The sequence below is a fragment of the Sus scrofa genome, chromosome X (assembly GCF_000003025.6).
Source record: "Sus scrofa isolate TJ Tabasco breed Duroc chromosome X, Sscrofa11.1, whole genome shotgun sequence".
NCBI classification, from domain to species: domain Eukaryota; kingdom Metazoa; phylum Chordata; class Mammalia; order Artiodactyla; family Suidae; genus Sus; species Sus scrofa.
The window spans coordinates 51,335,993-51,363,139 of NC_010461.5; the positions used below are offsets into that span (position 1 = coordinate 51,335,993).

The window sequence follows — 27,147 nt, forward strand, 5'->3', positions numbered from 1 at the left end:
CATAAAACCATCCCCAAAATAAATCTCATTTTTCATAGTATATGATCCTTTTAATATGCTGTTGGATTCAGTTTGCCATTATTTTGTTAGAGATTTTTGCACCTATATTCATCAAAGATATTGGCCTATACTTTTCTTGTAATATCTTTGGTATCAGGATAATGCTGGCTTTATAAAATGAGTTTGAATGTATTTCCTGCTCTTTAATTTTTTAAAAGACTTTAAGAAGGACTTTAAATGTTTGGCAGAATTCATGAATTAAACTATCTGATCCTGGGATTTTATTTGTTAGGAGTATTTCATTACTGATTCAGTCTGCATACTAAATGTGAATATGCTCAGGTTTTCTATTCCTTCATGATTTAGTAATGGTAGATATTATCTAATTTGTTGGTGTATACATTTTCATAAGAGTCTAATTCTTTTTCTGTTGTATCAATTGTAATATCTCTTCTGCTTTTATTTATTTTAGTTGTTTAAAATAGTCAGTCTAGCTAAGATTTTTTTCAATTTTATTTTCCATTCAAAAACCCAAATCTGATTTTTATTGATTTTTCTATTATTTTCCATTTTTTTCTTTTATTTCTTCCCTAATCCATCTTAATTCTTTCCTTCTACTAATATCTGGTTTAGTTTCTTCTTCTTTTTGAGTTCCTTGAGGTATAAAGTTGGTTGTTTATTTGAGTTTTTTTTTTTTTTTTTGGTCTTTTTGCCTTTTTTAGGGCTGCTTCCCACAGCATATGGAGGTTCCCAGACTAGGGGTCTAATCAGAGCTGTAGCCACCAGCTTACACCAGAGCCACAGAAATGCGGGATCTGAACCGCATCTGAAACCTATGCTACAGCTCATGGCAATGCTGGATCCTTAACCTACTGAGCAAGGCCAGGGATTGAACCCGCAACCTCATGGTTCCTAGTTGGATTCATTAACAATTGTGCCACAATGGCAACTCCAATCTAAGATCTTTTTTAGTGTATGTATTTTTGCTATGGATTATTTTGCTTAGGTTTACCAATTTTTATTTTCAGAGAATGAGATAATTTTTTCATTGATTTTTTTCTCCAATTGTATCTTTTTATGTTCCTGATTTCTGTCCTTATGTTTATGCTTTTTCTTTTTGTCTGCTTGCTTCGAGTTTTTTTTTTTTTTTTTTTTTTGGTCTTCTTTTTCTTGGTGGATGCTTAGATTATTGAGTTGGGGGCTTGCTTTTCTCTTTTTAGATTTGATTTTTTCATTTTTTAAATTGAATTATAGTTGATGTACAATATTATGTAAGTTACAGGTGTACAAAATAGTGATTCACAATTTTTAAAGGTTATATTTCATTAATAGTTACTAGCTATTTTCCCTGTGTTGTACAGTACATTCATGTAGCATATTTTATACATAATACTTTGAACCTCTTAATCCCCATCACTATCTTGCCCCTTTTTCCTTCTCTCTCCCCACTAGTAATTATTAGTTTGTTCTTTATATCTTTGACTCTGTTCTTTTTGTTATATTCACTAATTTGTTTCACTTTTTAGATTCCATACATAAGTGATATCATACAGTATTTATATTTCTCTGACTTATGTCACTAAGCATAATACCCTCCAAGTTCATCCACATTATTGTAAATGGCAAAATTTCATTCTTTTTATGGCTAAGTAATATTCCATTTAATGGAAATGTGTGTGTGTGTGTGTGTGTGTGTGTGTGTGTGTGTGTGCGTGTGTGTGTATCTACCAATCATCTCTATCCATTCTTCTATTGGTGGACATTTAGGTTGCTTCCATATCTTGGCAATTGTAAGTAATGCTGCTATGAACATTGAGGTGCAAATATATTTTTGAATTAGTTTTATTATTTTTGAAGGATGTATACCCAATTGAATTCCTGGGTCACATGGTAGTTATCGTTTTAGCTTTCTGAGAAAACTCCATACTGCTTTCCACAGTGGCTGCATCAATTTATATTCCCAAAAATGGTGTATAAGGGTTCACTTTTCTACGTATTCGTATCAAAATTTATTATTTTTGTTCTTTTTGGTGATAACCCTTCTGACAGGTATGATATGATATCTCATTGTGGTTTTGATTTTCATTTCCCTGATGGTTGTCAGCATTGAGCATCATTTCATTTGTCTGTTGGCCTTCTGCATGTCCTCTTTGGAAAAGTATTTATTCAGGTCTTCTGTCTACTTTTTAATTGGGTTTTTTGATTTTGATGTTGAATTATATGAGCTGTTTATATATTTTGAATATTAACCCCTGATTGGCCATATTGTTTACAAACGTTTTCTCCTATTTAATAGATTGTCTTTTCATTTTGCCAATGATTTCTTTTGCTCTGCAAAAGGCTTTAAATTTAATTAGGTCCCATTTGTTTATTTTGTTTTTATTTCCTTTGCTTTAGGAAACAGATTTTTTAAAATATTGCTATGATTTATATAAATATTATTCTCTCTGTCTCTACTTTTCTATAGGATATAATTAGTGCTGTAAATTGTTCTCTCAGCCCTTTACATGTGTGTCATAGATTTTAATGACATGTTTTAATATTCATTGAGTTCAATGTATTTTTTTTTATTTCAATGTATTTTTCATTTTCCTTGAGATTTCTTTTTGGCCCATGAGTTATGAAGAGGTTTATTATTTAATGTTTGAGTGTTTATATTGTTCTCTTATCTTTCTGTTATTCATTTCTAGTTTTATTTCATTGTTATTAGTAAACACAGTTGATATCATTTCAGTTCTTTTAAGTAATTTGAAGTTTGCTTTTGAACTAACATATGGTCTACCTTGATATGTTTTTTTTGGCACCTCAAAAGAATGTATTCTTTTTAGTGCAATATTCTGTTTTTGAGTATAGCATTTTAAATATGTGAATTAATTCTTGTTGGTTGACAGATTTTTTTTGCATTCTTCTATATCCTTGCTTGTTTTCTAACTCAGTTGTTGTGAGATTTTCTAATTATAATTCCAAAGATAATTGTGAATTTATCTATTTCTCATTTCAGATATCTTAGTATTTCCTTTACATAATTTGAAGCTCTATTTTTTTGATGCATTGATGTTTAAGGCTGCTGTGTCTTATTTATGAATTGGCCTTTGTATAACTATATCATTTTTCTTTTTGCCTCTTGGTATTTTCTTTGCTCTTCTATCTACTTCATCTGATATCAAATGCAGAAATTCCTGATTGCTTTCCAGTAATCGTTGCATGTTATATCTTTGTTTCCATCCTTTTACCTTCAACTTTCCTATATTTGGAGTGATTTTCTTGTAGACTTCAGATAGGTCATATTTTTTAAATTCATTTTTTATTGAGGTAACACTGGTTTATAACATTATATGAGTTTCAGTATACGATATTATTTTCCTACTTCTGTGTACACTACAGCATGCCTACCAGCAATAATTTAGTTTCCATTCATCACCACACACCAGTTCTGCCCTACTCCCATTCCCCTTCATTGCTGGTAAAAACTACTCTCTTCTCTGTATCTATGTACTTATTATTTGTTCATTTATTTTGCTCTTTGATTCTTTTTTATAGTTCACATACAATATATGAGTAAAATTATATGGTGGTTGTTTTTCTCTTTCTGACTTTTTCTCTTGGCATAATGCCCTTATGGTACATTCATGTTATTGCAAGTGGCAAGGTTTTATCTTATTATTTATCAGTATTCTACTGTGTGCATGTATGTGTGTATGTGTGTGTGTGTGTGTGTGTGTGTGTGTGTGTGTGTGTGTGTGTGTGTGTATGTCTCATATCTTCTTTATCCATTCATCTGTTGATGGATTCATGGGTTGTTTCCATCTTGGCTATTGTAAATAATTCTGCAATGAATGTACAGTTGCATATATGTTTTTGAAATTGTGTTTTTGTATTCTTTGGATAAAACACATAAGTATAGTAGCTTGATGACATAGTAGTTCTAAGCTTTCTGAGGAATCTCCATACTGTTCCCCATATTGGTTGCACCAATTTACATCGCCATCAACAGTTCACAGTGTTCCCTTTTCCCAAATCCTTGCCAAATCTTGTTATTTGTTGGCTTTGGGATAATAGCCATTCTAACATGTCAGGTGATATTTCATTGTGTTTTTGCTTTATATTTCCCTGATGATTAGTGATATTGAGCATCTTTTCATGTACCCATTGGTCATCTGTATGTCTTCTTTGAAAACTGTCTATTCAGGTCCTCTGCCCATTTTTAAATTGGGTTGTCTGGTTTTTTGTCTCTTCTTTTTTGATGTTGAGTTATATGAATATGTATTTAGAATATTTACCCTTTTTGGATATATCATTTTCAAATATTTTCTCTCATTCTATAAGTGCCTTTTTTAAAATTTTTTAATGATTTTTATTTTTTCATTATAGTTGGTTTACAGTGTTCTAAAAATTTTCTACTGGACATCAAAGTGACCCAGTCATACACATGCACACCCCCCCCACACACACACATATTATATTCCTGCAAAAGTAGGAATATAATGTCATATACTGAATGTATGTGTATATATATATATATATATATATATATATATATATATTCTTTTTCTCACATTATCCTCCATCATGTTCCATCACAAGTAACTAGATCATTTTCTCAACAATTTTCTTCATTTTTCAATAGCTTTTTAGTTTGAAATAGTAATATTTGTTTATGTTTTTGTTGAATAAGAGTGGTGAGAATGAGCATCTTTGTCTTGTTCTTGGATTTAGAGGAATAACTTTCAGTTTTTCACCACTATGATGTTAGCTGTGAGTCTGTCATGTATGGCTTTTATTATGTTGAGGTATGTTCCTTCTATACTCACTTTATTAAGAGTTTTTATCATAAATTGATAGTAAATCTTGTCAAATGCTTTTTCTCCATTTATTGGCACAATTGAGTGGTTTTTGTTTGTCGTTTTGTGAAAATTGTGTATTATGTTGATTTATTTACTCCCTTGAAACAGTCTTGCATCCATGGAATAAATTCGACTTGATTGTGGTGTATGATACTTTTAATAAATTGTATTTGGTCTGCTAATATATTTTTGAAGAATTTAGCAGTCATGTTAATCAGGGATATTAGGTTGTAATTATATTCTTTTGTGTTGTCTTTGATTTTGTTATCAGTGTAATGTGGGCCTCTTAAAATGAATTATGAAATGTTCCCTCCTCTTCAAATTTTTGGAATAGTTTGAGAAGAATAGGTATTAAATATTCTTTGAATGTTTAGAACAACTCACCTTTGATGGTGTCTGGTCCTGGGCTTTTGTTTTGGGGGGAAGTTTTGAATATATTAATATATTTATGAGTGTTTGATTTATTCATATTTTCTATTTCTTCATGATTCAGTATTTGAAGGTTGTAGAATTCCAAGAATTTGTTCATATCTAGGTTGTCCAATTTGTTGGCATATAGCTGCTCATAATATTCTCTCATTTTATTTTGTGATCTCTATTATTATTTCTCCTCTTTGATTGTATTTCTCAGAGACTTCTCTCTTTTTTTCTAAGTCCATCAATTTTATTTATCTTTATAATAAACCATCTCTTAGTTTTATTGATTTTTTCTATTGTCTTTTTAACCTATGTTTCATTTACTTTCACTCTTATCTTTATTATTATGAAAAAAATTCCCAGTCTAAAAGTTGCAAGTTATGTTTTATTTGGGGATCTTACTAAGGACTATAGCCCAGGAACCTATTTCTCAGGTAGCTGTGAGGAACTGCTCTGAAAAGGTAATGCAGGAGCCAAGATATATATGAGTTTTTTTTCTGGATAAAACATGTAGTCAAACATCAATTGATTACTGTCATAATGAACAGTCATCTCAAGTTAATGGCTTTAGTGCTTTTCTATGTATAGCAAGATGCAAGAACCTGTATTCATTGAAAGTATTCCTTAGATATGCATCTTAACTATCTAGGGCCAGTATCTAAAGCACAGAATGCTTTCTGTTTTTCTCCATCCTGAATTCCCTTCAGGGGGTTCCATAAGTAAGAGACTACAGTGGCTAATGGCTTGATCCTTGTAGTACAGGAATAGCAAGCACCATTCCTTATTTACGGTGCTACCTGCCAATTGTAAATTCCCAGCCAAGATTTGGGAGCCATTTTATGGCCAATTTGTCCCATGGTGCTAGGAAGTCTCATTTTTCTGTCTGTTGAGAATCTTGGTGATAGGCCATTCGTATGCAATATCTGGATTAGGTCCTGTTAATAAACAAAATCTCTGGATCATCTGTCTTGCTAGTCTATTATGATCCAGGCAATGGTTTTCCTTTGTTACTTCTTCCCATACCTCAAGTTGCACTATTATAATTAATTTTATAGGGAGCTGTATGTGTGATTATTGCATCAAGGTTTAACCATCATTAATTTTGTTAGAGCCCTGGTTATACATTGGGTAATGCAAGAGACAACAATTGCATAAAATAGATAAGATTTACATAATACAGCTTGTAACATTAATAAAATCATAAGTAGGGTTTTATGCCAGGAGTTGCCAGAACCAAACAAACTTCTTAAAAGATTACCAAGTCTAGGAAGTGGATCACGTAAGGCAGAAATCTTATTTTCCTGTGGGTCATAGTTAGCATAAGAGGAAAGGTGGAAACAAAGATTAAAAATTAGTAATATTTTAGGCAAAAGGTCATAAAATTATAAGTCATAGTTATCATTTCTTTATATCCTATGTAATTAATTCCTGTTGATCCGGTTGAAGCCATCAGGTTTTCCTTTGAAGTTTTGTAATTTTTTACCTGGTTCACTGGTATGATCTAAAAGTCATCAGGAATTTATATTTCTGATCAATAATCCAAGAAAACTTTGTTTTCTTAACAGAGAGTAAACCAAGTTCTACTTTTATACCAGCTTACTTTTAATATTAAATTGTATTTATTCAATTAATTTTTAAAAATATCTTAGCCTGTCATGACCATACTCACACTCTTTTTACAGGGTTCCTTTCCCATGAACATTCTATAACTTACTTTTTACTTTCAGATTTTGTCCTATGCTTGCATCACACCCTCCCCACTTCCAGGGGAGAGTTACTTTCTCTTCTCTTAACAAAATGCATTTCCATTTTTAATACCTTTCTCTTTTTATAGAAAAATTTTAAGGTTTTTAAAGTTATGAATTATATTGATATATGTAACTTAAACCAGTAAAATTAACATTATTAATTATTAACCTAAACAAAACTTTCTTTGATTATTAATCTCCTTTTGATAACAGATTGAGAGGCTTCTTTACCTTTTAAATAAACTGTTGTAACTTTCTATATTTGTCTTTAAAATATTTTATTGTCACTTTGGTTGAGCACATAAGTAATGTTTCACAGTGATCTATGATCCTACTTGATCAAAAATTTTAAAACCTTTGTTGTCTTAACAAAATTCCCCAAATCAAATTCTAAGTAAAGTTCTTGTGATCTCTAACTTTGGGATGGATCAAAGGGTCCCTGAAACATTCCAAAGTAAGATATTAAATTAACTAAGTTTGAGAGGCAGAGCAAGATGGCTGAGGAGTAAGAGGTCATGCTCACCTTCTCCCACAAACACATCAAAAAAACACATCTACATGTAAAATGACTCACACAGAACATCAACTCAATGCTGGCACAAGAACTTAAACCTCCAAAAAGGGCAAGAAACTCGACATAACTGGGTAGAGCAAAAGAAAAAGAGAGAGAAAAGGAATCAGGATGGGACTAGCATTCTCAAGAGGGAGCTGTGAAAGAGCAAAGGAACCCACATCCTGAGAAGCCACCTAACTGACGGAAAGATCAGCTGAGTCACTGGGACCTCAAAGTCGCTGAGAAAAGCACAGCTGCTGGACTGATAACAGCAAAGCAGAGTGAGAGCTGCACAGATCATCTGAACCACTGGTCCGAACACCACAGCCGGAGATGCACAGGTAGGAGCTGGGCACTGAGACTCAGACTCTGGAGGTCAGTCCCAGGGAGAGAACTGGGGCTTGCTATGTGGGGACAGTTTGAGGGGCTAAGGAGATGTGGCCCATGGGTGGGGGAGCAGTATGCCATGGGCTGGGGAGGGGAACACCATGGCAGAGGGAACCCAGGAAAAGGTCCAGACCCTCAGGAGAGGCATGTGCCATTGTTGAGGAGGGGAGAGGAAAAGGGGCAGGCCACCATAGGAAACTCCCTGCACCAGAGCATGCGCATGCCCATGGGCTCACAGAGGGTTGGACAGCTCTGGTGCAGGCTACAGGAGCGGACATGGAGAAGCCTCTTGCTCGTTTAGGGGAGATTAGGTGCTTTTTGTGCATACTACCAGTGACCAGGCGCCTCTCGTTTGGGCTAAGGGCATCAGGAGCTAAATGCAGAGTATTTCCTCTTGCACGATCCACAGGTGGCAGGGATAGACTGTGGTTGTCGTCTCAGAGGCCTGTGAGTGGGCTCCACCTGTGACCCCAGTTACCTCAGGGGTTGACAAAAAAAAAAAAGAGGGCACTGCAACCAAGCACCATATTCTATTGCTCTCACTCCCCTGGGAACACACCCACCCTGAAGCTGCCACTGCCAAACGCTATGGGTGACACCCAGACACTTGGTCACTGTTCCCTCCCAAGGATCAACTGGTACAACACCTCCTGTGTGAACTAAGTGGGACAGGGGGTTTCTTGCATGCTCTGCAGGTGGCAGGGGCAAACTAGTGCATTTATCACTGATCCCAAAGGTGGGTGTGGCCCACTGCCACTGGGGATACCTGAACAAAAATCACTTGCAGCCCCATTCACCTAAAGGGCACCATAGAGGAAGGCATTGTGACTGAACACAACCTGTTGGTGCTCTCACATCCCTGGGAACACACCTATGCTGTTGCTACCACTGACAAACATTGCAGGCAGTACCCACATGCCTTATCTCTGTCAATTCCCAGGATCCTGCAACTAGGAGCAGCCTGTACAGCAACTCCTATTTGGGCTAAGTGAGATGGGTTGCTTCATGCATGGTCTACAGGTGGCAGGGGCAAACCACTGCAGTTATCACTGACTCTAGAGATGGTCATGGCCTGCTCCCAATAGGGGTACCTGAATAGGCACCACCTGCATTTCCAATCACCTCAGAGGAGGGCATTGCAATCAAACACAAGCTGTTGTTGCTCTTATTCCCCTGGGAACTCACTAACCCTGCTCCTGCTACTGCCAAATGCTCTGGTCACATTGAAGATCTGCCTAGAGCTCATTACCACTTCCCAGGGCCCTGCAACTAGGAGTAGCCTCTGCCACCATCCCACATGTCTTTGCTGCTGTTGAGAGCCCAGCAACCCAGTACTGACTGCTGGCCCTATCCATTGCCTCCTTCTCTCTGAAAAGACACTGAGCATCCTGGGAATAACAGCCTTCTCACACCGAAGAAAGAGACAGAAAATATTCAAACTCCCACAAAAAATAAATAGTAACTCTGCCAAAAATACAAAGGGATATTCTTGAATAGAAGTAGCCTACAAGACTACAGTTTGGTTTCTCCAAACTCACAGACAAACACAAGCAAGATGAAGAAGCTCAGAAACCATTCCCAGATAAAGGAACAAGAGAACTCACATAAAGCAGTCAACAGTGAAACAGAACTCTGCATTCTGACAGACTTTGAGTTCAAAAGGGAGATAGCAAAAATACTGAAGGAATTAAGGGAGTATATGTACAGTAATGCAGGTTCCTTTAGAAAGGAACTAGAAATTATAAGGAGGAGCCGAGAAAAACTAGAAAATTCATTTGTAGAGATACAAACTGAGCTAAAGGCAGTAAAAACCAGAATGAATAATGCAGAGGAACAAATTAGTGACGTGGAAGATAGAATAATGGAAATCACCCAAACAGGAGAACAGACACAAAACCAAATGATAAAAAAAATGAAAGGAATATAAGAGACATATGGGATAATACAAATTGGGCCAATCGAACATAATAGGAATTCCAGAAGGAAAAGAAAAAGGAAAGGGGATTGAAAATATATTTGAAGAAATTATGGCTGAAAACTTTCCAAATCTAAATGATACTGGTATCAAGATACAGCATGCACAGAGAGGCCCCCAAAATCTGAACACAAACAGGCCCACACCAAGACATAATAAAAATGGCAAAAGTCAAAGATAAAGAGAGGATTCTAAAGGCATCAAGAGAAAAGCAAAGTGTTAATTATAAGGGAACCCCCCATAAAGCTATCAGCTGATTTCCTACAGAAACACTACAGGCCAGAAGGAAATGGCAAGATATATTTAAAGTGCTAAAAGGAAAAATTTGCAATCTAGAATATTCTATCCAGCAAGAATATCATTTAAAATAGAAGGGGAAGTAAAGAATTTCTCCAACAAACATAAGATAAAAGAGTATACCAATACTAAACCCATTCTAAAGGAACTACTGAAAGGGCTCCTCTAATCTAAAGAAAAAAAAAAAGAGAGAGAAAGGAAAAAAGAAGAATTAGGATGGAGGAAACCACAATTGGAATGCAGTCACTTCAATAAGCCAGCATACAGATCTAAACATGAAGATTTTTTTAAAAAGGCATTGAAGTCATACAACATGGGGAAGGAAAGCAAGAAAATATAGATTTTTTTATTTTAATGATGTGTCTGAGCCTATATGACTATCAGGCAAAAGCAAACAGATATAGGAAGGGCTTAACATGCTTAAAAAACAGGGCAACCACAAATCAAAACCAAACATTACATTCACAAAAACTGAAAAGCAAAGTACTAAAACATGATATAAATGGAAACCATCCAACCACAAAAAGAAAAGAGAACCATAAAACCAAATGGAAAGCAAGATTTAAAAAGGCAATAAATACATATCTATCAATAATCACCTTAAATGTCAATGGACTGAATGCTCCAATCAAAAGACATGGTGTGGAAGATTGGATTAAAAAGCAAAATCCTTCAATCTGCTGTCTACAAGAAGCTCACCTTGGAGCAAAGAACACATAAAGATTGAAAGTGAGGGGATGGGAAAAAATATTTCATGCCAATGGACACCACAGGAAAGCAGGAGTTGCAATACTCATATCCAACAAAATAGACTTTAAAATGAAAGCCATAAAGAAAGACAAAGAAGGACACTATTTAATGGTTTAAGGATCCATTGAAGAAGAGGATATTACGATCGTCAATATATATGCCCCTCATATAGGAGTGCCCAGATACATCCAACAAATACTAACAGACATAAAAGGAGAAATGGATGGGAATACAATTATTGTAGGAGATTTTAACACCCAACTCACATCAATGGACATATCCTCTAGACAGAAAATCAATAAAGCAACAGAGCTCCTAAATGACACTATAGAAAAGTTAGACTTCATTGACATTTTCAGGACATTATATCCAACGAAATCAGAATATACCTTCTTCTCAAGTGCACATGGAACATTCTCAAGAATTGATCACATCCTGGGGCACAAAGTTAACCTCACCAAATGTAAGAGTATAGAAAATATTTCAAGTATCTTCTCTGACCCCAATGGCATGAAACTAGAAATAAACCACAGGAAAAGAAATGAGAAAAAACTGACTACATGGTGATTAAACAACATGCTAGTAAAAAACCAATGGGTCAATGAGGAAATCAAGAAGGAAATTAAAAAAAATACCTCAAGACAAATGATAATGAAGACACAACCACTCAAAATCTATGGGATATTGCAAAAGCAGTGCTCAGAGGGAAATTCATAGCAATACAGGCCTTCCTCAAAAAATAAGAAAAATCTCAAATTGACAACTTATCCTACCACCTATGAAATAGAAAAAGAACAAACAAAACCTAAAGTCAGCAGAAGGAAGGAAATCATAAAGATCAAAGAGGACATCAACAAAATAGAGATTCAAAAAACAATAGAAAAAAAGTCAGTCAAACCAAGAGCTGGTTCTTTGAAAAGGTAAACAGAATTGACAGACCTCTGGCTAGACTCTCCAAGAAGAGGAGAGAAAAATCCCAAATAAAATAAGAAATGAAAAAGGCAAAGTCACAACTTATACTACAGAAATACAAAAAACCACAAGAGAATGCTATGAACAATTGTATGCCAGCAAATTTGACAACCTAGAAGAAATGGACAAGTTTCTAGAGACTTACAGCCTGCCAAAACTGAACCAAGAAGAAATAGATCAACTGAACAGACCGATCACTAGAAATGAAATTGAATATGTCATAAGAACACTCCCTACAAATAAAAGTCCAGGACCAGATGGCTTCACAGGTGCATTCTACCACACATACAAAGAGGAACTTATACCCATCCTCCTTAAACTTTTTCAAAAGGTTGAAGAAGAAGGAACACTCCCAAAGACATTCTATGATGCTACCATCACCCTAATTCCAAAACCAGACAGAGATACCACCAAAAAAGAAAACTGTAGGCCAATATCTTTGATGAATATAGATGCAAATTTATCAACAAAATTTTAACCATCTGAGTCCAACAACATATAAAAAAGATCATACACCACGATCAGGAGAGATTCATCCCAGGTGCACAAGGATGGTTCGTCATACACCAATCAACGTCATACACCACATTCACAAAAGAAAAGTCAAAAACCATATTATAATCTCAATTTGTGCAGAGAAAGCATTTGAGAAAGACCAACATCCATTAATGATCAAAAATCTTACCAAAGTGGGTATAGAGGGAACACATGTTAACATAATCAAAGCCATTGATGACTAACCCACAGCAAATATAAAACTCAATGGAGAAAAGCTGAAAGCATTCCCACTAAAATCTGGAAGATGACTAGGACACACGCTCTCACCACTGTTACTCACCATAGTACTGGAAGTCCTAGCCACAGCAATAAACAAAAGAAATAAAATGGATCCAAATAGGAAGAGAAGAGGTAAAATTGTCACTGTATGTTGATATGATAATGTATATTAAAAACCCCAAGGACCCAACTCAAAAACTGCTTGAATTGATCAACAAATTCAGCAAAGTAACAGGATATAAGATTAACGTTCAGAAATCAGTCGCATTTCTGTATACCAACAAAAAATATTAGAAAAGGAATACAGAAATATAATAACTTTTAAAATTGACCAAAAAATCAGTACCTGGGAATACACCTGTCCAAGGTGGCAAAGGACTTATGCTGAGAACTATAAAACATAAATCAAGGAAAATAAAGAAGATGAAAGAAAAGGAAAGATATTCCATGCTCCTTGGTTGGAAAAATTAACATTGTAAAAATGGCTGTACTACCCAAAGCAATCTATAGATTCAATGCAATCCCTATCAAATTACCCATGACACTTTTCACAGAACTACAACAAAAAATCCAAACGTTTACATGGAACCACCAAAGACCCAGAATTCCCAAAGCAATTCTGAGGAATAAAAACCAAGCAGGAAGCATAACTCTCCCAGACCTCAGGCAATATTACAAAGCCACAGTCATCAAAACAGTGTGGTACTGGTACCAAAACAGACAGACAGACCAATGGAATATAATGGAGAACACAGAAATAAACCTAGACACCTATGGTCAATTAATCTTTGACAACTGTGGCAAGAACATAAAATGCGAAAAAGAAAGTCTTTTCAGCAAGTATTGCTGGGAAACCTGGACAGCTGCATGCAAATCAATGAAACTAGAACACACCCTCACACCATGCACAAAAATAAATTCAAAATGGCTTAAGACTTAAATATAAGACAAGACACCATCAAACTCCTGTAAGAGAACATAGACAAAACATTCTATGACATCAACCTTATGAATATTTTCTCAGGTCAGTCTCCCAAAGCAACAGAAATAAAAGCAGAAATAAACCAACGTGACTAATCAAACTGACAAGCCTTTGCATGGCAAAGGAAACCAAAAAGAAAACAGGAAGACAACTTACGGAATGGGAGAAAATAGTTTCAAATGATGCAATGGACAAGGGCTCAATCTCTAAACTACAAGCAACTTGTACAACTCAACAGCATAAAAGCCAACAACCCAATGGAAAAATGGGCAAAAGACCTAAATAGACATTTCTCCAAGGAGGATGTGCAGATGGCCAACAAGATATGAAAAAATGCTCCACATCCCTGATTATTAGAGAAATGCAAATCAAAACTACCATGAGATACCATCTCACACCAGTTGGAATGGCCATCATGAATAAGTCCACAAATAACAATTGCTAGAGGGGGTGTGAAGAAAAGGGAGCCCTCCTGCACTGTTGGTGGTAATGTCCGCTGGTACTACCACTATGGAGAACAGTATGGAGGTACCTTAGAAATCTATACATAGATTTCTACCATATGACCCAGCAATCCCACTCTTGGGCATATATCCTGACAAAGCTTTCCTTGTAAAAGATACATGCACCCGCATATTCATTGCTGCTCTATTCACAATAGCCAAGATATGGAAACAACCCAAATGTCCATTGATAGATGATTGGATTAGGAAGATGTGGTATACTATTCAGCCATAAAAAAGAACAAAAGAATGCCATTTGCAGCAACATGGTTGGAACTAGGGACTCTCACCCTGAGGGAAGTAAGTCAGAATGAGAATAACAAATACCATATGATATCACCCGTATCTGGTATCTAATATAAGGCACAAATGAACCTTACCACAAAGAAGCAACTCATGGACTTGGAAAATAGACTTGTGGTTACCAAGGGGGAGGGGGAGGTAGTGGGGTGGTTAGGGAGCTTGGGGTTAATAAATACAAACTATTGCCTTTGGAATAGATTAGCAATGAGATCCTGCTGTTTAGCACTGGGAATGATAATGTACGAAAATAAAATGTGTACATATATGTGTAACTGGGTCACCATGCTGTACAGTAGAAAAATAATTGTATTGGAAAAATAACTATTAAGAAATAATAATAACAAAAAATAAAAAATATTAAAAAATAAACAACATAAAAGGTTGAGCATCTATGAATGCTTTGCTTTCTTATTGCTTTCACAATGTAGGGTTTTATTTTCATGTTTTCCCCACAACATATAAGAAATCCTTTGGGAGTTCCTTGACATTGTGGGTTCGATCCATGGCCTCACTCAGTGGGTTAAGGGTCCAGCGTTGTCATGAGCTGTGGTGTAGGTCGCAGATGTGGCTTGGATACTGTGTTGCTGTGGCTGTGGCATAAGCCAGCAGCTGTAGCTCCGATTCGACCCCTAGTCTGGGATCATCCATATGCTGTGGCTGTGACCCTAAAAAGAAAAAAAAAAAAAGGAAATAAATCTTTTGGATTTTTCACTTTAAGTACTGTTTTCCCTTCTTTTCTCATTGCCACAGTTCTATAGGTCTTGATTATTTACTCTTTTAACTATGGCTACTCAGCATAAAGTTGATAAGAATCTTCAAGGAGACTTCATGACAAAGCAGTAAGCATATTATACATTTAGGTTTATAAATGAATAATTTTTTTGGCACTTAAACCCACATTTTCTGGAACATCACATTTTCTGAGACAGACTGAATATTTCAAATTTTTTTAAAAAAATGTGATTAGTAACTATAAAACCATACAGGGGTTTGTGTTTTTAAGATCCAAGGACGATTGTCTCAGCTCCCTTACTTCCCTTTATTTCTCTGAGGATGAGCCTCTGCTTGCGTTTCACTTATGTTGAAACCTGTTACTACTCATTCTGTCCTTTGGGGTTCTATTATTTTTAAATCAGGCTAAACAGTGGCCATCTCAACTGCATCCCCCTCCTAGCTACTTCCAAAAAGACATATACAATGCATTTTTATTATGAGGTTTATTCTAATCAATTTTGGGAAAAGAAAATTGAAAAAAAATGAACGGTTAATTACCACAAGCACTTATTAGTTGTTTATAGTATGTCAGACTGTTCTAGCTCTTGGAATATAAATATGGATAAGGTCTTAAATATATCACAACTGGTATGGACCATTACAACTCTTGAATAAAATACAGTTTAGTAGGTGATTTAAAAAGATCTAGTAAAAGTCTAATAGTCATGGTCCCTAAAGTTTGTGATTCACTTGAGATAGTAGCTATTAAGTTCAGCCAGATTTTTGCTTTCTACTTTACTTTTCCCCATGGAGCTCATTAAATCTCTCCTTTAGTTTTCCTCAAATGTATCTAAGTGCCAAGAGCACACTATTTCCTAATGCCACAAAGCTTCTCAGCTTGAGAACCTGAGGAACAGATTAAAAAGAATAATATCTTAGTCACAATTGATTATTTTCCCCAAACCTAAGGTCCTCTGGATGGGCTTCAGTCCATTTACTGAGGTCTCTGCCCTGCACAGGATTGCTACCTTCTGAATGTTTCCTCAAATTATGGTATTTTCTTGAGCATAAAAAATACTTAATAAAATTGCCCAAACTGTGATTATAATCCTGACCTAGAAATCTGAGCTACCTTGGCAAAGCTATGTTTTGCCATTGAATCCACCTGATTGTATTTGTGACAGCTGGGATGGCCTTTATTGGCATTTGCCACTTTTCCATGTTCAGGACTGTGAATGCAAAGTGAAAAGTCAGCAAGATTTTGTCTGGAGAGTCATTCTTCACAGATATAGCTGCCCTAGAAAAGAGTGTCTCAGCCTTAACCTGGCCTCCAATATTCTGTCTGTGCATGGCATGTCATGGCCATGACATATTTGTTTCTTTTAAAAAGTAATCTTACATTATTTTCCTTTCTAAAAAAAACAGCACCCTCCATATCCTACCAAAAGCAGTATGGTAGTATCCATTGTACCATATCTTGCAATTGTGCAGATTCAAAAGTTACAATCTGGGGTTAATACATGTAAACTATTGCATTTGGAGTGGATAAGCAATGAGATCCTGCTGTATAGCACAGGGAACTATATCCAGTCACTTGTTATGGAACATGATGGAGGATAATGTGAGAAAAAGACATATATATGTACATTTATATATATATGACTGGGTCACTTTGCAGTAGAAATTGACAGAACACTAAATCAACTATGATGGAAAAAATTAAAATCATAAAATATAAAATAAGAAAGTTACAATCATACATGTTTCCTTGAAATGACTCTGGACTATAAAAAAGAATATATCAAGTCTGTAACAGGGGAGCTAGTTTGATGTTATTGAGCCATTTTTCTGTGTTTTTAATGATTAGAATATCTAACTTTTGAAGAGAAAGTAAATGTTTTAATTTTGAGATAAAGCTGGCACTTGCAGAGTTTGAAACACATAAATCTTACTTGAGGGGTGGGGAAATGGAAGTTCCATTTTGGTCACTGCAAATGACAGTACCAGCTGTTGGCAAAAAAAAAAAAACAAAAAAACAAAAAACAAAAAACAAACAAAAAAAAACTTAAGAAAGAAAAAATTATGACTGATTATACTACAGATTTTTTTTATAATTTTGAGGATTATTTCCCTACAATTGCCCATAGTTCACTATTATAATTTAAAAATTGTCTTATTAATACTACATTTGAAGCTATTATTATTTAAGTGGATCATATAATGTTTCATGTAATTAGCACATATGCTTCTAAGAAATGTTTGGTATAACTCAAGACAAAATATTTTCCTTTACTTCAGACATTTTATAGGTAGTTAACCTGTATACTAGTAACCTAATGAGGGGAAAAAAAAGATTCATAGTAAATTTCTTCTAATGACTCTCACCCAAACTAGAAAATTAATATTTTAAAAATAGTTATAGCAGTATCAAATTAACTATTTTTAAAGACAGATTGTGAAAGGATAGATGATGTTTTATATAACAACAGTAAAAACATCTTTGTTTTTGTTTGAGCTACAAATTACTCTATGTATAACCAGTGTTCTTTATAACCAGTGTTCTTTATGTTTTTTTTTTAAAGTACCAGAGACATTTCCCTTTAGAACCTCCCAATTAATATTAAATGTAATTATTTAAATTATATTTACTGGGAATTTGACATTTGATTTTTAAAAGCCTAATCAATGTTGGGGACATGGCTCGGATCATCAGTGTCGAAAAATGAGACACATGATCACGAGGAGATCTCAACAAGGCTCTTTACTTCTGCAGAAGGGTTCAGGTATTCTAAAGAGTGTGCTCGCTGAACAAAGGACCCTCCCCTATTTATCCCTAATGCAGGTGATATACCTGTCCCCTTCCTATTGGTCAGGTCAGGGTGCACATTCTTCCCGGTTGGATAATTTGAAACAAATTGTTACTGAGAGAAGAGGGAAAGAGGAGGGAGGTCACAGGAAGGCATTTCAGCAAAATGGAGTAATCAAGATTTCCTTTGATAGAAAAGGCATTATGTTACTTTCCACATCAATTATATTTTAATAAGTATTATGTTTTAACATATCTATAAGGATATAAATATCTAAAGTATTTAATTACATAAGCATGATATCCATATTTCTCATAAATACAGGTATAAAAACAATTACCTACAAGAAATGCAGTAACTTGTCTGTTTTCATTATAATTTTGATTCCTGTTTTTTCTTTACTTTTAGAAAAGGATGGAAAAATTTATCTCATCAACCTCCCCAACTAAACTGAAAGAAGAGATTAACAATAGAAAAAACAATTTACATTGAACTCCTACCACCAGTCCATCTAGTCCTCTTCAGATCTAGTAGAATTTGGGGGGAATCACAAGTATCAATCACAAGTATCACAAACAAATAAATCTAAAATTCCCATTGTTCCATTTTCTTTCTTGGGTTTTCACTATTGAAATAAATTGTGCAATGAATTTCTTATATCAGATTCATGGGAAGTAGAAAGTAGAAAGTAATATGCTTAAAAAAGCATATGGAAAATATGTGCCTTTTTACTATGTAGGGAGATAGAAATTGCATGCAAATATTTTACTTCATTTTAACATTGCATTTATCCTGCTTCATTAAAAACTTAGCTATTGACAGCTATCATAAAGAGATTCTGGTTTGTTGGTCTGGCTTATATAACTCTGTGAAAGAGGTACTGCAATCTTTCCCCTCAAAAGTAGCCCTGAATGAATAATTTATGTGCTTGCAGTATGTTTAAGAAACTTTTAAGCAAAGGATTAGGAAAGTTTCTAGGAAAATTTGAGGAAGAGTCCCATGCTAAAGTTTGCCAAATATATTAAAAAACCCAGTCATATATAGTTGTTTCTCAGTGTCTTCAAGGGCTTGGTTCAAAACCTGTAGAAGCTCAAGTCCCTTGTATAAAATGGCCTGCATACATCCTCTGTATATTTTAAATTATCTCTAGATAAGTTATAATACCTAAATAGTGTAATTGTTATGTAAATATTTGTAAATGCAATGTAATACTATGCAAATTGTTGCCAGCATGTGTCAAATTCAAGTTTTGCTTTTTGGAGCTTTCTGGAAGTTTTTTCCAATATTTTTTTATCTGTGGTTGGTGAATCCATGTATGTGAAACCTCCAAATACAGAGAGCCAATGGTTTTTTTTCTCCTTAGACCTCTTATAATTTAATTGGGGAGGGATGTAAGAAAAACATATAGGGAAAAAATAGAGAACATAGCAACACCTTAATTAAAGGGAAATAAGTTCTTTAAACAAAGTTCTATTCTGATTATAAAAATAACATATTTGTTTTAGAAAACTTCAAAATACATAAAGAATAAAATCAATAAATCATCAATAATTCTTCCCCAATGCTCAAGATAACCATTGTTATCATTTTGGTGTATTTCTTTCCTTCTTTCCATATGTTCTATGTTGAGATCATACTGATAAAGTTTTATCCTCCATTTTTTATTAGGCTTTTTTAAACATTTCTCCCCTGTCATTAAAATATTTTTGTAAACACTTTCATGGCTGCATAATAACTAATATATTGACCATATAATGATTTATTTAAATATTTCCCTATTGTTAGACATTTACTTCAATCATTTTTTATTTTGCCATTGTAAAGAAAGCTGTGATAAACATTTTGGGGCACATATCTTTGCATTTTAGATGTTTCTTTAGAGTATATTTCAAGAGATAGATTTCAGTTCATGTTATCTGTCACTGAATTGCTTTCCAAAAATACTGTATGAGTTTACACTCCTGCCAACAATGTATATAATTATTAGGGACTAAATAGTTTTCAAATGCTTTTAGTCATTTATATTCCCTCTTTTGTGTCATTTTTCCATGACATAACTTTTAACATATTCATTCCAGAACAGAAAGAAAATCAAAAGCCAAACCACCACTAAAGCACTCATTAATGATGTAGTGAGAAAAGCCATGCCGGAAACACTCATTCCCTTGATACTATTATAGTATTATAGTATCCCTTGATACTATAATAGTATCTTCCTTGATACTATAATAGTATTCCCTTGATACTATTTCTAAGTATGTTAATAAAACTTGTGATGATAAAATATACAATTGAAAACTATTATTGTCCTTGATAGAGATAGAAATGAGTAATGCATAAAGTGAGTAAAAAAATAACCGATTACTATATGGTCATTCAGAGTATAAAATATTTTTGGAGGAGGTGAGTCTTCATGCATGTATTGGATGAAGTCATGGCTATTATTCTATTCATTCATTCATTCCTTCAACAAATACTTTTGGCAGTTACTATATGCCAGGAACTGTTGTAGGCACTGGAGTACCTTAGTGAAAAAAAAAATACAATTCCTTGCCTCAATAAAGTTTGTCTACAATAATCCTTGCTTCTCAAAGTGTAGTCCACAGACTAGCAGCATTAGTATCACCTGAGAGCTTGTTAGAAATGAAGATTCTTAGGCTCAACCCTAGACCTCTTGAATCTGCATTTTTATTAAAGTATAGTTGATTTACAATGTCATGCCAATTCTTGCTCTACAGCAGACACCCAGTCATACATATATATATATATACATATATATACATATACATTGTTTTTATCATATTATCTTCCATCATGTTCTATCCCAAGAGATTGAATATAGTTCCCTGTGCTATATAGCAGGTTCTCATTGCTTATCTGTTCTAAATGTAAGAGTTTGCATCTAATAACCCCAAACTCCCAGTCCATCTCACTGCCTCCACCCCCTTCCCTGCCTTGGCAACCACAAGTCTGTTCTCTATATCTATGAGTCTGTTTCTGTTTTGTAGGTAGGTTCATTTGTGCCATATTTTGGATTCCAGATATAAGTGATATCATATGGTATTCGTCTTTCTCTTTCTGACTTACTTCACTCAGCATGAGAATCTCTAGTTGCATCCATGTTGCTACAAATGGCATTATTTTGTTCTTTTTTATGGCTGAGTAGTATTCCATTGTATACATGTACTGTATCATCTTAATCCGTTCATCTCTTGATGGACATTTAAGTTGTTTCCATTTCTTGGCTATTGTAAATATTGCTGCAATGAACATAGGGGTGTGTGTACCTTTTTGAATAAAAATTTTGTCCAGATATATGCCCAGGAATGGGGTTACTAGACCATATAGTAGTTCTGTATTTAGTTTATGAATCATCACTTTAATGAAGAGAGAGACAGAGACTGACTCTCTCTACCCCTGGATTTTACATCTATTACTCCTCTCCATTCATAGCCATGTTTCTTCAAAAGTCTAATTTTGGAGTTCCCGTCGTGGCGCAGTGGTTAACGAATCCGACTAGGAACCGTGAGGTTGCGGGTTCGGTCCCTGCCCTTGCTCAGTGGGTTAACGATCCGGCGTTGCCGTGAGCTGTGGTGTAGGTTGCAGACGTGGCTCAGATCCCGCGTTGCTGTGGCTCTGGCGTAGGCCGGTGGCTGCAGCTCCGATTCACCCCCTAGCCAGGGAACCTCCATATGTCGCGGGAGTGGCCCAAGAAATAGAAAAAAAAAAAAAAGACAAAAAAAAAGTCTAATTTCACAGTCTCTACTTCCTCACCTCCTGTTCATATTTCAAGTGAATGCAAGCTGGTTTACCTTCCCATCATTCCACTAATAATCATTCTAAAGTCATCAATGACCTAATTTTCAAGTCCTTCCAGACTTTATCTTACTTAACTTTCCATGGTAGTGGATACTGTAGTCTCTCCCTATTCCTTGCAACTTTATATTATTAGCTTTAGGGCTTGCTCTTCTAGGTCTCATTTGCAGTGGCTAATTCCTTTTCAGTCTTCTTAATGGGATTTTCTTCTTCATGCATCTTAAATGTTGGTACTTCATGAAGTTCTGTTCTTAGTCTCCATCTTGTCACAGTCTCTAAAAACTCCTGATAGGAGATATAATTCACACCTATAGCTTCCAATCCCACCTCTACCCTGCCAACTCTCAAATTTCTCCCGCCTTACCTTCTCCTCTCAATACTAGATTTATATATCCAAATGTCCACTGTAAAATTCTACCCAAGAAATGATAGATTAAATCTAAGATTTTAACATTATCCTCCTACAATTTACCTCTTATTGTCTTTATCCGTTTGGGTTGCTACAACAAAATAATATAGACTGGGTGGCTTATAAACAACAAGTAATTTTTTCTCACAGTTCCGGAGGCTGAATACCCAGGATTACAGTGCTGGCCAATTCAGTGTCTAGCGAGGACCTGCTTCCTAGTTGACCAACTGTACCGTACCCCTCCTGGTTTTCAGGTAGTAGAGAAATAGTCATGTTTACATGCTGAGAGAAAAGATCTACTAATAAAAGTAATGGTAATGCTAACATTAGTGAATACTTACTGTGTCAGAAACTGTGCCAAGTACTGGGCATATATTATCTCATTTAATCACTATAACAACTTTATGAGACAAAGTTAAAGTGATATTTCTGAGATTTCACAAGTGATAAGTAGTAGAGTTAGGATTTGAACCTGAACAGTGATTATTTAGCTTGTACTCATAATCATTAAGCTATACTGATTCCCAAATAGAGAATAGATGAGGGAAAAAGGAAACACAAGGGATAACTTTTGTTATCTAAATAGTCCTTAAAGGATATTGGAAGACATGATTGTGAAGTAAAAATGTGGGCCTTCTGCAATAGGTGGGACACCTCTTTCTCCCAGGTAGGCAAAAAGATGGTAAAGATGGGTACAAAGATATAAATGTTGGGGGAGTCTATAATTATTTGCTTAATTTAAAATGCAAACTCACCCTTTAGCCTTCTCTATCCCCTTATCTTTGTCTCCATCTGATATACTCTATATCTCATGTACTATGTATTTACTATTTTGTCTTATTTATTATTTTTATCCCAATGAAATGTAATCAACATTCTTAATTAAAACAGTATCAGTACTGAAATCCAAATTGAGTGGTTGGGGACAAAAGTATAATTGATAATGTGAGAAAAAGAATATATATATGTATGTATATGACTGGGTCAATTTGCTGTACAGTAGAAATTGACAGAACACTGTAAATCAACTATAATAGAAAAAATAAAAATCACAAAATAATAAAAATGATAATTAAAAAAATTAATACAGTGAATGTAGAAAAATATTTCAAGAAGTTTTGTGGTGAATCATGGAGGGGAGGTACAACAATTGCATGTGAAGGAGGTAGTATCAATGGGAAACTTTACTTTTAGTGTGAGGAAGACTTGAATGTGTTATAGGCTGAGGAAGATGAGCTGGTTGAGAGAGAAAAATAAAAGATACTAGATGGAGCAAATCATTTACAGAGAAGAGTTATGGGTGTGGAATCAAGACCACATTTGGAAACATTAGCTTTACTAATGAGAGAGGATACATTCCTTATGGGAATGAAGATGGAAGAAACAGATATATCTTTACTGTTACAGGTATATTTATTTATTATTCATATCTCCCAGTAGAATATATAAGCGGGTTGTCTACATTGTTCACTGCTGAATCCTCAGTGTCTGAATCATTATTTAGCATATAGTAAATGCATACCTTTCTGGGTTGAATGAATAAATATTTATAGATAAGTTGGCAGATAGAGAGGGAAAACTGAAAGTGCTCCAACATCTACTACAACCTACTTATTCATCTGTCCCAGTGACAGTATTTCCTATGGCTCTTGATGTGTCACAGTTGGCTCACTATTCAGTAGCTCCTAGTAATTTTACAAACTGTGGCAAAATTCTTGTTTTTATAACTATGTCAGTGAGTTCATTGAACCATCAGTAAGTAGGACATAGCTCAGAGAATATTTATAAATATTTCTCATCACTCATACTGCAGGAGATAAAGTAGGAAGAATTTGCTTAATAGTATCTAATGAGGGAATAAGATTCTTATTGCAATAAAGATTTAAAAGTATCCAGGCAAAACTATATAAATAACCATATTCTAAAGATGACAAATCAGTAACTACAAGAAGTTAACTACAATGAAATATTTATTATACCATTCTTAATAACCAAATCATTGGAAGCAAACCATTACCTGCAATGTTTCTGAGAGACTCTACAGATTATTCACTGATATGTGAATGGAGAAAGGACAAAAGAGCAATGAATGCTGATATAATAGCTTCTTCTACCACAATCTTGGTCTGTTCTTATTTCCCAAAATTGACATTAACAAATGTACTTAAGCAGATTAAAATTCAACAGTAGTACAATCAGAAAGGCACATGTTTTGAAAACAAACCAGCTCAGATTGTATTATCTATGGAAAGCTGTTTTCCCATACGAAGAATTTTTCTAGCAACTTGGGTAGCTTGGTGTTGGCTTTCCAAATTATTAATGTTTGTGTCTTTCACAGTGTCATCAACAGGGCAACTTACCTAGTTGCTATGATTTTCCTGTAGTGGAGAAGTAGCAGCATCAGAAAAAGAATGCACATTTCATCTTTTCAGCATCTGGTCATCTTTCTTAGCTTTTCTCAGTTTCATAACTTCTACACACTCCTGTCTCATTTCTGTTTTGTCTTTCCCTTTATTCTCCAACCTATTAAGGTGGATAGCTAGTTAACGATCATTCTTACTGGTGAATATTTGTTTAGACAATGGGAAAAACCTGGCTTGAGTTTTATGAGTAACAAAATCTGGGTCTATAGGCTTCAGGTTAATACTTCCTGGATGACTGAAAAATTGTATTTTTAAGTTCTAAATTATAAAGTTGTCCAGAGACTGTTTTTATGATGTATGGAAAACTAACAAAAGTCCTTTATGGTGGGAAAACATGTACATTTCTAGTTTTCCTCTTTAGGAGATCATTTAAGGGGGAGTAATATCCACCAAAGGGGGTGACATAATATGAACAGTATTCTGTATCCAAGTCTATGGTAGAATGATTGTAGAAATATTTTATTTTTAAATGGTAAATTAGAGGTTTATGGAGAAGAGCTGTAGATTGAACCAGAATTGTATGCATTATTTCGTGTTCCTTCTACCATGTTTTTCCTTTTTCAAAATAATAGTAACAATGATGGTTATTATTTATTATAAAATGGTCATTATTATTGAAAGAGAAAAACACATTTCCATTTTTCCTAGAAATGTAGCATCAAAATAAATGAAAAGATACTGCAAATTCATATAAACAAACTGTGGATGTTATTTTACCTGGCTCGTAAGCAAAGTAAAGCTTAAAATGAGTACAAAAGATTTAAGTTACTAAATGGCAGCCTAAATATTTGAGAAATGTTTTCTTTCTTATAACAAAAAAAAAGCTCAATCTCTAATTGAAAAATACCTAATCAATATTAACAAAATTAGCTAATGCCTCTCCCCCATATCTTGGAAATAATACCTCCTCTTTATTTCCTAGTGTCATTTCACCAGATTGTTCTTACATTTGAATTTTAGGAACTGTCAGCAAGTTATTACCTGCTGGTTGTTTCTTGCTCCATTAGGTCTGCAGTTTTGGGGGAGGTGTAAAATCTACTTTTTAAAGGCAATTTAACCTTATCATTTTATAGTTCTTGTTCATGACTACTATTTTTTGAGCCTTAAAACAACACTAATCCATTATCTATCGATCCTTCTTGGAAAATAAGAATATATTTTAGGAACCAAAGATTCCCACTTCATAGGGAAAATCATTCTAACAACTTTTGAAGGCTAGATATAAAAATCTTTTTAAATAGAAAATACCAAATACACTTTTAGCTTTTTATTGTTGATCAGGATTATCATTATGAACATTCACTATCTGTCTTTTCTGGTTTCTCTCTTACAGAGCTGTCACTTGTCATTGTTTTCTACCCACTTGTAGTATATTTTTTCTAATATAGCACATACCTGGAAAAATGATTAAAAAAATCTTTTTAAGAGTTCTTTGTTGGAGTTTCCATCTTAGCTCAGTGGTTAATGTACCCTACTATCATCCATGAGGATGCGAGTTCAATCCCTGGCCTCACTAATTGGGTTAAGGATCCGGCTTTGCCATGAGCTATGGTGTAGGTCACAGATGGGGCTCATATCCCACATTACTGTGGCTGTGGCAGAGGCCAGCAGCCACAGCTCTGATTCAACCCCTAGCCTGGGAACCTCCATATGGTGTGGGTGCAGCCCTAAACAGACAAAAGACAAAAAAAAGAGTTTTGTGTTAATAAAGATTAATAGGCTTTGATAGGAGGTTTTGTGTTAATATGAAAGGCTCCTTTATAATAATAATAATAACAACAATAATTATAGTTGCCATTTATTGAACATATACCATGCTCTAGTCTTTCTCTCACCTCCAATTGGATAGCATTCTAATGTGTTTAGGGTGTTTTTTTAATGTATGAGTTCTTGTTATTTGCGTATGTGTCCATTTATTTTTAAATTTGCATAAATTGTTTTGTGCTATACTTATTCAGTGCTTACCAAGCAACTAATATTTAAGGCACTAGAAATACAGCAATAAATAAAATAAAAATCTATATAAAGATATCTTATTCTGTTTCTTCTCTTTTTAACTCAGCATTTTTTTATGGCCATTCCCACAGCATATGGAAGTTCCCAAGCCAGGGATTGAATCGGAGCTGCAGCTATGACCTAAGCTGCAGCTGCAGCAATTCTAGATCCTTTAACTCATTGCATTGGGCAAGGGATTAAACACACTGGCCCACAAGAGGAACTCCAACTCAGCACTGTTTTCAATATCTACTCATGTTTCCACAGGTATACCTAGTCCTTTGTTTTGCCTGTTGCCTAATACTCTGTTCTCTGCATCTATCACATTTTATTTATTCACTCTTTAAGTGATGGACAGCAAGTTTGCTTCTAATACCCCAACATCACAAACACTTTTGCAATGAACATCCTCATACATGCCTCCCAATTCTGCCCCAATACTTGTCACTATTCACCTTTCTAATATATGCCAATC

At 34.8% G+C, this 27,147-nt stretch overlaps 1 protein-coding gene and 1 pseudogene across 1 annotated transcript in view; one reads left to right on the forward strand and one right to left on the reverse strand.

The window, feature by feature from the left end:
* The window catches only part of ZC3H12B (zinc finger CCCH-type containing 12B), a 518,102-nt gene that overhangs the window by 104,467 nt on the left and 386,488 nt on the right, over positions 1–27,147 (forward strand). The window lies entirely within an intron of this gene.
* LOC110257678 lies at positions 21,710–24,797 on the reverse strand (annotated as a pseudogene).